The 14,639-nt window shown below is 42.8% G+C and overlaps 1 protein-coding gene and 1 non-coding gene across 2 annotated transcripts in view; both read right to left on the bottom strand.

Annotated features, from left to right (window-relative positions):
- Positions 1-14,639, bottom strand: part of METAP1D (methionyl aminopeptidase type 1D, mitochondrial) — a 136,201-nt gene that overhangs the window by 109,664 nt on the left and 11,898 nt on the right. The window lies entirely within an intron of this gene.
- TRNAS-GCU (transfer RNA serine (anticodon GCU)) lies at positions 14,311-14,377 on the bottom strand. The gene has a single exon. It is a non-coding gene; the product is annotated as a tRNA-Ser (tRNA).

Here is a 14,639-nt window from a genome sequence, read left to right as displayed (position 1 = left end):
AAGTACAAGAGGAAAGATTTCAGTGCATGCTGCATAGCCAGAAGCAGTAGTGCATTGATGTGCCTCACACTGTCTGCCACGGACCAGGATCCTTGTGCTGTGAAGTTCCCGCAGTGGGCTCCCCAGCCACTGAAAGAAGCATCGGTCGTCAGCATTTGAGTGGTGGATAAAGTTGAAAGTCCTTGCCCATTAGCATGTTGTGGTCCAGAGCCACCAGTTCAAAGAGTGAAGGACGTCCTCTGGAACAGTCAGCAGTAAATTTTGAGGTTTAGTCGTTGGCTTGAAATTGTAGAGAAACCATAGCTGCAGTGGTTGCATCCTGAGACAGGCAAATGGGATCACCACAGTTGTGGCCGCCATGAGGCCTAACAAATGTTGAACAGGCTCCGCTGTCTGTGTCGGAGTGAGAAAAAAGGTTTGGATCAAGTTCTTTAAGTTTTGTGCTCTGTCCAAAGGTAGAAAAGCTTTGAATGCTGTTGTATTGATGACAGTTCCTATAAAAGAGAGGATTTGGGTGGGCTGTAGATGCAATTTCACAAAGTTCACAGAAAGGCCCAGGTCCTTGAGGAGCTGCAAAGTTGATGTAATGTCCATCTGCAGCTGATTGGCTGATGCTGCCACTATCAGCTAATCATTGATGTATGGAAATACCTGGCTTCCTTGTTGATGTAGTGCTGCCGCTACCACGGCCATGCATTTTGTGAACACGCGGGGAGCCGTAACGAGGCCAAAGAGCAGGGCCTTGTACTGGTAGTGAAGTTGGCCTATCGTGAATCTGAGATAGCGCCGATGGTGTAGTTGAATGGTGATGTGAAAATACACACCTTGCAGGTCCAAGGAAGCTAACCAGGCGTCCTTTGGCAGCAGCTGTAGGATCATTTGAAGGGTGAACATCCGGAATTTCTGGGGGCATATAAAGCGGTTGAGATCTCTCAGGTTCATGATGGGGTGTTTTCCTCCATCTTTCTTGGGAACAACAACCGATGTGTGGTCTTTCTATCGGTCTTATGCTTCTTTTTATGAGAAGCGGCCAATGAAGCCAAATTTCCCTGCTCCTTTTGGGAGGGAGGCAGCGAGGCTTTCGAAGAGGAGGATCGGGGCATCAGAGATAGCTCAAGCAAATGGCTTTGTAGGCACGCAGCTTGGTTCTTTCACGTCTGCTTGCCAAACCCCTTACAGTGGACACAGGTCTCAACTTTGTGTCCCTCTCCCAGGCACAGGAGGCAGTATGAATGTCCGTCCATGGATGGGAGCTTCGCCCAACACTTTAGACACCTTTTTTAAAAGGTGGTGGTCCCCTTTTTGTCTGCCAGGGTGACGGGGGGGAAGGAGGTGAAAGGAAGAAAGTTTTACTCATAGAGGGTCTTTTTTTTTTAGAACAAAGAAATAGAGAAGGAGTGACAAAAAGACGAAGAAGGACGACAATGGAAAGACGCTGAGGAGAAACGCTGTGGAGGAGCTAACACAACGAAGTCTGGTAAGGGCGGCGGCAAAAAAGAAACTGAGCAGGAGGCGGAGCTCCTCCTCCGTTCGAGGCATGCGCACTGTCTGCCTGCTCCCCGGAGTGGGAGAGGAGCCCGCCAAAAACAAGCTTCACTGCTATTGGAGTTCTCCAAGGTCGGCTTCGAGCAAAGGGCATGAACCCCAAGTGTGTAGACTGCACAGGGACCATGAAGAAGATAAATAAGCTACCTTCTCTTTAGTCACTGTTGTGAGACCATCTACAAGTGGCAATCGAGGCATGTAAAAGAAACGTTATAATGCACCTTTAATGGCTTGTATCCCTTCTACTTAAAGAGTCTCTTTTCTACCTTACGTTATCAATGGGACAAAAAAAAAAAGACTGCTCAGAGAGCGATTTGCTCATAAGACTGTGTGCTGCAAAAGCACAAAGAGAATGGTTAAAAAAGAAAAAAAAAACCCTGCAAGAGCCAAGCCTCAAACACAGTTTTCTTTCAACTCCCTTGGGAATTCTAGTACTATAAGTCTTGGATTCCTTAGCACAAGAGATCACGTTCACTCCTTAGGAAGGCAGCTCTGGGCCTATGTCCAGGTAGACTGCTTGTCTAACGTCTTTGATGAAATATTGGCGCCACCAGGTAACAGTACCAGGGTAACAAGCCTGCCAGGAGCTTGTAACTGAAGACGAAAAAATGAAATTAAACACACGTTAGCCAAGGGACTTCTTTCTGCAGCATGCAATAAATGTAAGATATGGACCATGCAGACCCAAAAGGCAAATCATTCTACACAAATGTAACAGTTGGATTAATTTTTTTTAAAATACTACATTAATATATAGAAATTTCCCTGTGACAGTTACTGAACATTCCATTCTTTGGTCCCATAAAGTAGAAACAATCAGAAGAGAAAGATTAAGAATAGCGATAATCTTATTTGAGGTTTTATGAAACCTGTTGTGTATGTGTGTTATATATATGACAAAGTTGGCTGATGTGCATTTTTGTCTTATTTATTTATTGCACTTATATTGCACCCTGTCCCATGGTAGGCTCAGGGTGGCTAACGTGTCCTTGACAAATTAAAATGCAAAGGACTGAGAAGAAGCCAAAATGCAAACAATGCATCCATTTGTTCCAAAATATATAAAAGTGAACAGTCATGGACTGGTTTTGAGCCTATGGGCAGCTTTTGAGCACTGACACGGTGTGGCGGGCTGCCACAAAAATGGCTGCCATAAAATGGCCGCAGCAGCTCACCTTGAGTCACACAGGATGATCCTTGTGATGTGGTGGCCACAGCAATGTTTTAAATATCTGCACAGCCAATCAGATCTCCAATGGTCAATCAAAAGCACTGCAAGCAAATGACTCACCTGGCGCTATCTACTTTCTAAACACTTAAGTGGGTGCCAGGAAAGGTGGCTGTGGGTACCACAGCACACACGGGCACCATGTTGGAGGACGCTGGATTAAAGGTCAGAATGCTTTTGTAGTGTCTCCACCTTCAGGATAAAAAGGAGCATCCTTCCTTCCAATACTAAGTTTGCCTTCCTTCCTAGATATACCTAGTCAGCAGTGGCAGAGGAGGCAAGTGGTCTTAAAACAAAACTGAAAAAAAAAGCAAAGTCTTTGGGAGGCAGAATGATTGGGAAGGAGGAAGAGGGACAATTCTGAAGAAAGGTGCAGAAACCCTGGTAGAACATCTGTTTTCATGTAGAAGGTCCACAGTTCAATCCCCTGCTTCTCTCCTTAGAAAGGATCAAATAATTGGTGATCCAAAAGACCTCCACCCCAAGAGGACAGCTCAGTTGAATTAGACAGCACTGACCTTGATAGACCAGTGGTCTAATTCGGCATAAGGCAGTTTTGTGTGTTCATGTAAAGTGGACACATGGAAAAAACCCTAAGTGATTAATGGCTATAAGAAGGAACTGATAGGAAAGGGAGGGTGCAAAGAGCAGCAGAAGCAAACAGAGAGGATGTGTGGTTTTAAGGAACTACTATTAAAAAGAAACGATCTGGCCATTTTGTCACACAGTGGGGCTGGATCCCAAAAAAAGGCTCACTGAGAAAGGTACATATAAATTAAGAAAGCCAGCAAATAACTAAATAAATGTGTCTGCGGAACAGCACTTCTATTGGCAGAGGAGGAAAGGGGTGATTTCCGCTGATTTCTTGCTTTCACTGCAAATCCCTGATTCCGCCCACACACACACAATGTACCTGAGGGTCCTTTACAGCGGAACTGCGGAAGACTGAGGGGATGGGAAAGGCAGGGATGTCCCACTTCACCAGCTTCACTCTGGCAGTGTTTTGGATGTAACCCAGGAGGTTCACTGAATACAGCGTTTGGGTGTCCATACTGAAGGCGAAATTATGGTTTCCACAGGTCTGACCTGCAGATCCCATTTCAGAGCTGAACTCGACCAATCAAAAAATGTTATGAGGACGCAATCTTGATTAGCCCAAAGTGCTGTGGGAATACATGATCTTATTTCCTCTCCCTCACCATGCCTTTTCAAGTGTACAAACAGCTCCCCATGGCTGTTTTAGCACTTGAAAAAGGATGGCGGGGAGGAGACACAAGCTCACACAATCCCACAGTGCTACAGTCCCAGTTAGGATTGTTAGGGAGGTATAGGGAGGTGTGTGTGTGTGTGTGTATATATATATCTTTAAATGTGCCAACTAATCCTCCTTATGGGGCAATATCTTCACTCATCAGGTGCAGGATATTCTACCTCTTCTTCTATAGCAGAGTCTGTAGAGGAGTTCCATGTAAAATAATTTCATTTGGCACACATGTTTACTTTAGGAACAATTAACATTGTTTATTAATTATTTACAGTGTGTTAGCCTAAATGCCCTCAAAACGAGGTTGGGGAATTAGTTAGGTGGGCATCTGGCTCACTCGGAATCTTTTACCAATGTATACAAGAATACACGTCCAGAAAAGTAATGCTTAGATATTTGGGACTCTAATTTAGTGAAATCAATTATAATTTATTGGAAAAATATATAGACTTCCATACAAGATAAAAATACACATACAATCATACACACACACAGTCCTAAGAAATATAGATAGATCGATAGGGGAACATAAAGGGTAGACACACAGGGTAATATTACCTATCGTAGTCTTCAAGGAAGGCTCCAATGGCGACAAAAGAGGACGGGGGAAATGGACCCAAAACTGTGGCCAGAATTGGGGATGGATCTAGACAGCGGAATTGGGATACTGCTAGAAGCACACATGAGTGGAGTTGGGTCAGAGGTTATAAGGACTCCCTTGAGCCCTCAAGGGATGGGAGGTAGGAGGGAGGAGAAAGGGGAGGCTCTGCAATGACCAGGAGGGCTGGACTATTGCAGAGCCAATAGCAAGTTCCTTGGTGGCATCTAATTGGGTACCTGCTCTTGACCAATGAACTCTGCCTGGGTTCTGTGTACCTGAAAGAACTTTCAGATTGAAAGAGGCCATGGGGCAGGCTCCAAAGTGACAGAATAGAAGTGATTACTGGGTGGGGAACACTTAAGATTAGATGGACTTATCTGAAAAGGTGACAATAGAGAATCAAATATTGACCTAGGTATCCCCCGGGTTAGACAAAAGACTTTGCTCAGGCAGGAGATGATCTTCCTCTTTTCCTATCTTCTTCCTGGCACCAATCTTTGTCCTGGGTTTTGTTAGACAAAGGCTTGAGTGGTCTGGCAGGATCCATGCCTGGATAAGCTTGATTGCCTTATGCAAAAGTTGAAGCAGCGGTTGGATATGAAGTCAGGAAAACAAGATGGATTCTGGTGGTGTTAGCCCTTGGTTCATGGAAACAGGCTGGAAACTGTTTGCTTGTACAGTTCATGGTGGCATGGCTTCCTTTACTGCAGCGGCCAAGACTGGGCACACAAGGAGCAGAGTTCTGGCTAACACCCATCCAGAGGTGTAGAATGCAGCTGCAAAGCTGAGGCTTATAGTATCCACATAAGCCTTAGAAACTGTAAGCAAAGTCCACTTCTTAGAGCAGATGTGTGAGAGTCAAAACTCCAGGCACCCTGGCAACCATACTGGTGATCACGATGTCCATATGTATAAAAAGTGGGGGGCTTTCCTTACAAGTGAAGCAATATTAAGCTGAGAGAGAAAACATATTGTGTGGTAAAAGGCAGCAGTTACTTCCAACTGACAGAAAAGAATGTTCACTTGCAGCAGGGAGGGGCTAGCAATAACAGGAGCCAAGAGATAAACATCATACAATGGATCAGTCCCTTTCCCACCTGCAGTTATTCTTTTCTCTTCCCATTCAAATTAGGCCACAGTGAACTATTCCAACAGGGATCAGGTCCTCACATAAATTTTAAATGGCCAAATTCAGCTCTAAAATAGCACTGAGGTCCACAGATGTGACAGACTGCACTTTAAACTCATAAGTGCTGTATAAACATGTAATACCAGGAGTGGCCAAAAGTAGCTCTCCAGATGTTTTTGCCTACAACTCCCATCAGCCCCAGCCAGCATGACCAATGGCTGGGGCTGATGGGAGTTGTAGGCAAAAAACATCTGGAGAGCTACCGTTGGCCACCCCTGTAATAGACTGTGAAGGGTTCATGCCTCACAGAGCCAGAGAGCACAGAGTGACAGGCTGCACAAAGAAATTTGATTGGTTAATGTCAGTTGAGCAGAAAGACTTGAGAACTGACTGTAGAAAAGAACTCAGTTTAGTTCTGACTGAGAACTGGAACTGTTTAGCCCTGATTGAGAACTATTTAACAATGACTGAGGACTGGGAAGGTTGGCAAGGAGGAATGGGAGAATTGGTGTAGACCACCATTCAGGCCAGGAAAAGGTGATAGATTTTCTAAGTGGATTCCCTAACCAGATGGAAAGGGAGACAGCTCAAAGAGTGGAGTGATTCCTGGTAAGTTTAGAGAAGGAATTTGGGTACTTGGTAGTGTATCCCTGCCTTCTGAAACCTGAAGAGTTAAAACTCAAGAAAGTGTATTGGAGAGTTTAGGAAACACTGAGGGGGGAAGGCTCTCATATAAGACTCTTAAGACTTTGTGAAAAGCTTAACAACTCTCAAGCATTGGCAACCTGGAGTTTGTGATTATAAGACGCTACCTTACAGTTATATTTGATTCACCTCAGTCATTTCACCTGACAGCTCAAAGAGTGGAGTGATTCCTGGTAAGTTTTGAGAAGGAATTTGGGTACTTGGTAGTGTATCCCTGCCTTCTGAAACCTGAAGAGTTAAACTCAAAAAAGTGTATTGGAGACTCAAGAAAGAGTTAAACTCAAGAAAGTGTATTAGGAAACACTGAGGGGGAAAGGCTCTCATATAAGACTCTTAAGACTTTGTGAAAAGCTTAACAACTCTCAAGCATTGGCAACCTGGAGTTTGTGATTATAAGACGCTACCTTACAGTTACATTTGATTCACCTCAGTCATTTCACCTGACCTTTCCCCTTTATATTGAATAAAATATCTTGTTTATCTTTGAATATTCTAAAGCCTCTTGTGTGCCATTTCCAGACGTTCACGCTAAAGAGGGTAATCTTATCTCTTCCCGCTAGTTTCTGGGCTGAGCCAGCATCAGAATATAATACTGTGACAGGGTAGGACAGCAATAAACCTTCACAAAATAATAAAGTAGATAAAGGGGATGCTCAGGCGGAAAGGAAGGAAAAAAAGAGGAAAAATCCTGTGTCTGAGTGCAGGAACAAGGCTAGCTCATCATAATGGGTTAGACCCATGGACACCATAACATTTAGTTTGGCCCTGACACAATGGACTAATGCTGAAGCCTGATGCCAGCATAACAGCAACCAGTGTAACTAATATGAATTTGAGCAGACTTCGGAGGATGGTGGAAGACAGGAGGGCCTAGCGTGACTTTGTCCATGGGGTTGCAAAGAGTTGGACTCGACTGTGCAACTGAACAAAAAAAAAGTGCCCTGCATTGGCAGCAGCCTCTTCCCTTCGCATAATGTCAAATCTGTGGAAAGTCAGGTTTGTGAAGATGGGGGTAACAAAGAGATAAGGAAGGGATATACATTTCTCGATCATCACATTATGGGCAGCGCCATGCATTCTGTCCATCACAAAGGAAGCAATACTCTGCACCAAGGTTATCAAACTGTTCAACAAGAAGAGTTGGATCCTGTCAATTGTTTTGCTCAGCTTCACCCCATTTCCTTTTTCTTATTACAGCTCTCATTGCACATGGCTTCTGTCCATGCAGGTTCCGTGATATCTAGCATAGCCCTTTTGGTGGTCAGAGGGGACTGTCCTCCCTTTCCTACCAGTGGAAAAGCTGGTTTGATCCAACCCAAAAAGCAGAACTGTCCAACATGCATCAATATATTTGTGCAATAAGAATGTATTTGTGTAATATGTTCTAGCATTTTTACTACTTTAAATAATTCATTCTGGAAGGAAAGCAAGGAGTTCTGCAGGAAACCCTACCCACTCCTATCTCCTATTATTATCCAGCAACCATAGCTTCTGAGATTTCAGTATGCACCACTCACACACTTGCAAGCATACCTTTACAATGAAAACATGTTTTGCATGCAGCAGCTGTATGTTATTAAACATTGTTTTCATTTTACATGTCAACCTCATTAAAAAGTGTTCTGGATTATAAATCTGCAATTATTGAAACCTGTTCAACTGTGGCTAGGATTCTATGTGCTTCGCCTTTAATGTCCAGCAATTTATAAGAAATGTTCTATGAATTATATAGCTAAAAACTGTCTTTATAGCAGCCTAATTAGCCCAGATTAGCCTAATCGTGTAAGTGCTTGGAAGCTAATCAGGGTTGGCCATTGATGGGAGATGACCGAGGAAGACTAGGGCTGCTATGCATAAGAAGGGGATTGGGTTCACTCCACTCCTGCAATTGTCTATCATGGGAATTAAGCTAGGTAGCTCATGAAAGATTTCAAGATAAAAAAAGACACAATGACACACATTTCACTTTTTAATGCTAACTAGGTATCGGCATGAAGCAGGAAAATGGTGGTTCAAGTTGGTTCATGGTTCATTTGATTACCTGAACCAGTTTGTGTTTTGTTTAGTTCATAAGGTGTTGAATAGCCCCCTCATCAGTTAGAGATGTCAAACACATTGGGAGTCTTCAGCAGGCTCTCTTCCACCTGCCCTCCAAGTTTGGCAAAGATTAGATTTGGAATGTCCTAGCTATAGCCCCACAAAGCAAGCGCCCTCAGAAAAGCTCAACTTCAGAACTCACAACAACTAACTCTTCTCTCTTTGTGCTGCAAAGTGAAAGCAGCTGAGTTAAGGTGTCTGCTCCCACAGAGCAGAATGGGAGCTGCATGATTAGCTCCCAGAGCTGACAATCAAGCTATGGACCATTGTTATGGGTGTTTCTAGGGCTCCCAGAAGTCCACCCTCAGTGCTGCCTAGGAATTGACTGAATCGGTGCCAGACTGTCTTGAAAAACAAACTGCAAAAAATGAACCAAATGAACCACCAAGGAAAAAAGGCGGTTTGTTTTCCCAGTTTGGGGATGGTGCGACTGAATGAACCGGTTCAAAACCGCAGTTCATTTTTTAGTTCATGTCCATCTCTAATGCTAACTGCACTCAATAGTCTAATAATGTTTCAGGCTGCAATGTCTAGCTCATTAATCGGTTAAGTTCATTAATTAAAACCTGTCATGTGATTCAAAAGTTTCCACCAGTCAACTGGGCACCAGCTTATTAAAAAAGTATTATTTTTTAATTTAGCTTTTAAAAATATTGCTGAAGAAATCAAACAATTCACTTCACAGACATACACATAAAGCTTTATTACCAGCAAAATAAAGGTAAGTTATACCAAAATGAAAAGAAGGGGGAGGGATTTAAAGCCCAAGTTTACAATCGATACACAATACTACAAATTGATGGGAAACAAGTGCATGAACAGTACTTACTGTAGATTCACGTTGGTAGCCGTGTTGTAATGTATTTTAGTTAAAAAAACAAAATAATTATTTTTAATTGAGGTAGAAAAATGGCAGGTGAGAGGTATCATCTTAGAAGGGGCCTTCTCCACTCACACCTGAGGGAAATGTTTTTTGAATAGTACAACACATGGGTGGATCATCTAAATACTAAATAAGAATGCTTACAAAACAATTGTTTTCTTCATAACAAAAAAAATTGCAAAATTTGTCAGCTCCAGCTTTCAAGAGAAAAGCACAATCCTTCCCATGTGTTAAGGCTGTGTTGATGCAGCCTGAAGGTACCTCGGCACAGTGAGTCTGCATCACCAAAGCAATGCTTTTGTTTTAATGGAAGCCACCAATGAAGCATGGAGGAAAAAAGAAGTGGGCACCAAGCTGAAGAAGAAGTATGGTTTAGTCAAGATTTTATTCTCAGCCCAGGCATCAGTCTAATGATATATGACTAAAAGAGATGGCATAAACCAAAACACTCCAATTGGTCAGTGGGCTATCCCATTGCCTCCTTCATCCTTCTTGGGCAGGATTGTGAATAACTGAGGACCCAGTCATTGACTGACAGCAGAGCTATGTCAGATCCAGCAATGGAATACAGATCAAGTATCGTAACATAAAGCTAAGTCATTTTTGCATTGTATTTTTACACTTCTGAGCAGCCAAGCTGGGACTCTGGTGATGAGACAAGTGCAAGAATTTCTTCACTTGCCCTTTGGTGTATTAAGAAACTGGGTTCTGGCTTAACTCTTATCTGGGAGAACCGGGTTTGATTCCCCACTCCTCCACTTGCACCTGCTGGAATGGCCTTAGGTCAGCCATAGCTCTCATAGGAGTTGTCCTTGAAAGGGCAGTTTCTGGGAGAACTCAGCCCCACCCACCTCACAGGGTGTCTGTTGTGGGGGAAGGAGATTGTAAACCGCTCTGAGACTCTGATTCAGAGAGAAGGGCGGGGTATACTCTGTGGTCTTCTTCTTAACAACCTTTCCTTTTCTAGGAGAGACAGTGTCTGCATTATGGAGGCTGGAGAATTTCTTCGGACAATAAAGCCTATAACCTATGTAAGCTTTCACCATGGGAAAACATGGGATACACTCCATTCCACATATTGCCACTGCTAGTCAAATATTTGTGGCCCCATTATTCTCTACCAGAGCAGAGCTATGAGACAGAACCTGCAGCAACCAGACAGAATTCAGTACAACTCCTCTATGATGGATGGGTATTGTCTTAATATTATATTTCTCAGGAGCCAAACACTGGTGAAACAGAGAGTGAGGAGTGGAATGGGATATTTAGGTGGCAACACCCCTTCCCAGTCATTCTCTACGTCGAATAAGCACCCAGTCAAAGGAAGTGTATTGCAGGGCTTTTTTGGTAGAAAAACTGCAGCAGAAACTGATTTGCATATTTGCCACACCCCCTAACATCACCATTGTTTCACACAGGGCTTTTTTTGTAGAAAAAGCCTAGCATGAACTCATTTGCATATTAGGCCACACCCACTGACGGCAAGCTAGCTAGAACTGTGTTCCTGTGCATTCCTGCTCAAAAAAAGCCCTGTGTGGGTACAAACTGACGTATGAATCAAAGTTTGTGACAAACTGGGCTGGTTCACAAACCACAATTCGGGCAATTGTGTTTTTTGCAAATCGCCCACAAACCACCAGGTTTTTCACAGCTCTTTGTTCAGCTGACTACTGCTGATTATTTATCACTATCTCCGTATCTTCGCAGAGACAGTTAAGCAATCATCAAACAAACAGAGTTGTTCCACCAGGCCTTTGGCCAAGGCAGTGAACATTCAGTCCATCTCAGTTTCCCCTGCCCACAGAAATATATAATTGGACTAATTATTCCGCAGGAACATTAAGAACTGCCCTGAAGTTTTATCTTGTTTGCTGCCATCCTGCTTTGATCGTCTGACTGTTTTAACTGGCTTTTACTAGATGTTATTTATATTCTAATTGTTGTGAGCTGCCCTGAGCCCATTTTGGGGATAGGATGGGATATAAACCAAATAAATACATAAAAGGTTGAAGTGTTCCAGCTGTGACCCTGCTCTTGTGACAGGAAACTGATCCCCCCCACCTCTGACACACATGCTTATGACTTATCCTCTTATCCTAGCTAATTCATGAGGGAATACATTTCTTTCCTACACTCATTATCCCCCCAGGTTCAGATCATCAGCCGCCCAGAGTTGCTCCATGTTACAATATGTCCCTGTGTACCAGTTGTAGTCCTCAGGTTGCCACCCACTAGAGCGGCCTGCCTTGCATCAATTAGAATGCATGCTTTTTCTATTGCAGCTCACACACTGTGACATATGCTCCCTGAGGCAGGAAGGGGTGTGCGTGTGACCATCTCTAGAGATGCTGAGGAGGCACTGCAAGGCCATTTTTCATCACTTACAAAGCCCTCCATGGCCTCGGACCAGTAAACTTGCAGGACTGCCTCTCCCACTATGCACTGAGCAAAGCCTTCTGAGGGTGCCACCCTGCAAACAGGAAAGATCAGCAACTGCCTCTACATGTGCATTCTCTGTGGTGGTTACCACCTGGAGCAATGGCTTGTCTAAGGAGTCCAGGAAGACTCCCGCACTTCTACCATTCTGTAGAATGTGCAAAATACAAATGTTCAGGACATGTTAATAAAGGGTTTAGAACTTAAGCACAATGGGACAGTCCAAGAGGATAGGAATAGGATTGTAGTCTATCACAATGTTTATTGTACATACCATTTTGCTTTGACTGCACTCTCTTGTAGCACTATAATCCACTCTCGGCATTCTTTATGGTAGGTCATGCCTTAGACAGTTTTTGCTTTCTACTGCTTCCTAATTTCCATTACCCTATTCCTATTGCGTTGTCACTGGACACTCTGTGCTGTCTGACTGAATTGTTTTCTACATTTTAGTAATCCTCCCTGCTTTCTCAAAGGCAGGAGACAAACAAAATAAATAAAAATTTTAAAAAAATAATTAATGGGGGGACACACTGCAAAAGTCTGTTAGGGGAAAGGAGTTTCATTTTATTCTGTACATTTGAAATTGCCATTTGCAAGCCATCTTTAGCAGCAAGGTCAGTCAGAACATAAATATTCTAATTCATAAACATCTCATTCAACAATTATTTCTCATTAATTTTATAATATATGAAGGGAAGTCTGTGTTATAAAAATATGTAAATCAGGCAGATAAGCACAGCAGCTGCTCAACAGATGTATACACGACACTGAACAGTCTCGCACCGCATCTTGTGCTAAGATATGCATACCTTTTTACAAATTGTATTAGGAAATTGTTGAACATATGGAAAATGTAGCAAACTCTAATATATGAAGCAACACTCAGTAAGATTGTGTCCTTTTTCTAAAACTGTAAGGTGTGGGACATGCTGTATAATATACGTGTGATAAATCAATGGAGACACACAACTAGTTAAGTTGGAAATGCACATGAATGCTAACCCATAATTCTTACTTTACCATTCACATTAAACTAGTGGTTCCGGATCTTGTTCAGTCCACAGCACTTTTAGAATTCTGTGAATACAAAGTGGGTGGCAGGGCTGATTTATCCCTTAGGCACAATAGGCAGTGTCTAGGGCTAACGATACTTTTAAGGCCCCATGACAATGTTTTAATTTTTTTTACAATCAAAAGGAGAAACAATGAAATTTTGGAGCTGAAGAAAATGTTTTAATTTCCCCCCTCACATCAGGAAAAAATTAAACGTTTAGGGCCAATGACAATCTAATAAATTTTGACTAAAACAGAAAAAAAATAAAATGTTGAAGTATTTAATGTCAAAAATAATTTTTAATATTGATATTATCATGGCAGGAGGGGCCCACAAATGCGTAAGTACTTTGCGTCCACTAAACTTTAAAAAAAAAAACTTTTCAAAAGTTTATTGAAATCCCAAAATGATATTACAGAAAGAATAAAGTTAGAATATAAGATATATAAGATACATAGATAGTGCCCACTAAACTTTAAGGACCTATAAAAATGTTTAATTTTTTCTCAAATAAAAAATTTTAAGTGTAGTAATATTAATTTATTTTCATGCCTCTAGACCTTAAAAGGACTATTATATTTGTCTTTATCCCAATGCAGTTGTAAAATATAATTTTAAATATTTTATGGAGGAAGGGGGTGGGGTCCACAAAGGCAAAAGTGTCTACAGCCCATGAAAGTCATGAGGCCCTGGTAGGTAGCACTATCAAATGGCTGCCAAGAAGGGCTCGACCAATTGCAAAACAGCTGCAAGTGAAGCTGCAGCTAGTCACAAAATACTGGCAGGTTGCAAGACAAGGGTTCTCCTATGATGGGGATTGCTGTTTCCAAATGGATGCTCTCTACAGATGCCTTCTGGCCTCTTTTTGTTGTTGTTGCGTTTTACTTTGTGTGTGTGTGTGTCTGCACCTGGAAGTCATGGTGACTTCTGGTGACTGACCCCTACCGGGGACCTGGAGAATATTCAGAAAGGTGGCTGAATAAAGCCTGCCCCTGGCTTCCTGATTGCTGGTATTTCAAGGAGGTATCTCATCCAAATACTTGCCAGAGTCACCCCTGCTTAGCTTCCGACAGGGATCATTTTGTAGAAAAATAGGTGGTGGAGCTCATCCAGGGATTGTTATGCAGCTGCACCTACTATTCAATGGACAATGTAGGTAGGTGGGGAGAAGGAGGGAGGGTGTCAGAAAAGTTCAGGAGCTGTGCTCCTGTGAGCTCCTGCTGAATTATATATAGGAACATATGAAGCTGCCTTATACTGAATCAGACCCTTGGTCCATCAAAGTCAGACTGGCAGCAGCTCTCAGAGTCAGCAGAGTCTCAAGTTGAGGTTTTTCATGCCTACTTGCCTGGACCCTTTTTCAGTTGGAGATGCTGGGGATTGAACCTGGGACCTTCTGCTTAGCAAGCAGATGCTCTACCACTGAGCCACCGTCCCTCCCCAAGGCTTGGCTTCCAAGAACTGATGAGATGGGGTTTGCCTGGACTATTCAGGTCAGGATACCTTTTGGCCTCTTCTGAAGTACCTCATGGACCAATGACGAAAAGAAGGGCTGGCTGATTGCTTTGGGGAAAGGGATCTTTTGGAGAAGAGGAAAGTGGGCATCAGGAATATGCATCAGTTGGATGACATATAGCACCCACAAGTACCATGTTGAGGATGACTGCATTAATCCCTAGTTAAATAACTACTTT

The sequence above is a fragment of the Heteronotia binoei genome, chromosome 16 (assembly GCF_032191835.1).
Source record: "Heteronotia binoei isolate CCM8104 ecotype False Entrance Well chromosome 16, APGP_CSIRO_Hbin_v1, whole genome shotgun sequence".
In the NCBI taxonomy this organism is placed as follows: Eukaryota; Metazoa; Chordata; class Lepidosauria; order Squamata; family Gekkonidae; genus Heteronotia; species Heteronotia binoei.
The sequence above is the reverse complement of the archived record's forward strand: the minus strand, read 5'-3'. Positions and strand labels throughout refer to the sequence as shown.